A 1,668-nucleotide genomic window follows, 5' to 3' on the forward strand; every position below is an offset into this window, starting at 1 on the left:
CCTGCGCCCAGCACAACCTCAAAGTTAACGAGCTCATTACTACAGCCCACAATTCAAAGACTTGCCATGTTTTCTAATTTAAGTGTTAAAAAAAAAAATTAAAACACTGTAAATAACACTGGAGATTCCAGGTGAAATTGCTGAAATTACTGAAAATTAGATTACATTAGATGCAAACTACCCCAGACTCAGACACAGCAGTAGAGGACTGGCCAAAGATGCTGCTCTTCTACCTTCCCTTGTGGACGTTGCACAATGAAATGACAGAAAAGAGATGTGCAGCTTCACATCCCCACCACCTCTGGCTGGGTCACAGAGCAGGAGACAGTCAACACGATGCTTCTCTCCCACTTTTGCTTGTGGTTCTCAGAGCAAGCCTGCCAGCAAACAACCAACACATGGCCCTCCCTAACTTTTCTCTGCTGAGAAGGGAAGGAAAGAACAACTCCTTTTATGTAAGGAACCCAAGAGTCAGGCCCTAAACCATGGGAGGGCAGAATAAGCTTAATGACAAGCAACTGCCTCTTCAACAAGACCACCTCCTTTCTGCTTTGGCATAAGTGTCTTCACACACCATATAGGAGAAGATGTCACAGCTCTAAGCAACGGACAAGTTAATTCCAAAGGAGTTTTTAATCTATACATGTTTTTCTGCAAGCCCTCAAACTGCATGTCCACTCTCTCCTGCCTGAAATTGCTAAGGTAGAACATGATTCCTTGTATCAGTAAAATTAGGCAGGATCAAACATTGTAATTGGACAAAATGCATCTGTTTGATATTTTATACTCCACATGCTCCACTGAAATTATGATAGCTTCATCAATCTAAAAAGTGCAAGAAGAAAACAATGTATTAGTAGAAGAAGAACGCATCATATTAGTAGAACAGCATTACAGCAAAATACTGTTGTTTTTTCTCCTTCTCTCCTATTCCTCTGCCTTTTCAGGCTAAACTCTTCAGTTTAGCCCCTGATCACCAATTTGCTGAGGGCTGTTTGCAATTTTTCCCCCACAAAGTCTACAACAAAGAGAAAAGTAAAAAGACCTGTGGTCTGTTCAAGCTTGCTCCTTCCCATTTACATTTACTTTCCCGACATCGATCGTTCTCAAATCTCTAAAGGTGCACTTCTGGACATCTTAAATCCTGTTCAGCTACAAAGTGCCATCACCTTCAAACAACTCTCATCAGGTAAATCTCTTATTAATTCACACTGAATTAATTCACAATGATCTTTTCTATTACCTTATGCTTCAGAGCACAGCACACTTCAGTAATCATCTAGCCACTGGAATAAATCTAACCTTTTCTATGGGTATAAAGCAGACACTTGGTCATTTCAAAAGAGTTTAGGAGTGGCATTTCAAAATAGATTGTTTAAGCCCACTTCCAGGCACTTATTTCATTTTAAGCTCACTCCTGGGGTAATCACACAGACACTTTCAGGAGAAACTGAAGTCAAAAGGTGATGTATCTAAAGAGGTGACATGAAGGAGAATTGTATCCTGTCTTGCAACCAAAATGAAGAATTCTAAACCTGCTTTTATTGGCAAGTCCCTGAGCACAGCAGGTTGCTGTTCTGCATTTCTTACTGGCCTGCTGCAGAGTGCTTGTTCCTACCTGCCCTCCACTGCCATCCATCTAGGATGGGAGAGCCCAACAAAACAGGA

The sequence above is a fragment of the Geospiza fortis genome, unplaced genomic scaffold (assembly GCF_000277835.1).
Source record: "Geospiza fortis unplaced genomic scaffold, GeoFor_1.0 scaffold111, whole genome shotgun sequence".
Taxonomy (NCBI): domain Eukaryota; kingdom Metazoa; phylum Chordata; class Aves; order Passeriformes; family Thraupidae; genus Geospiza; species Geospiza fortis.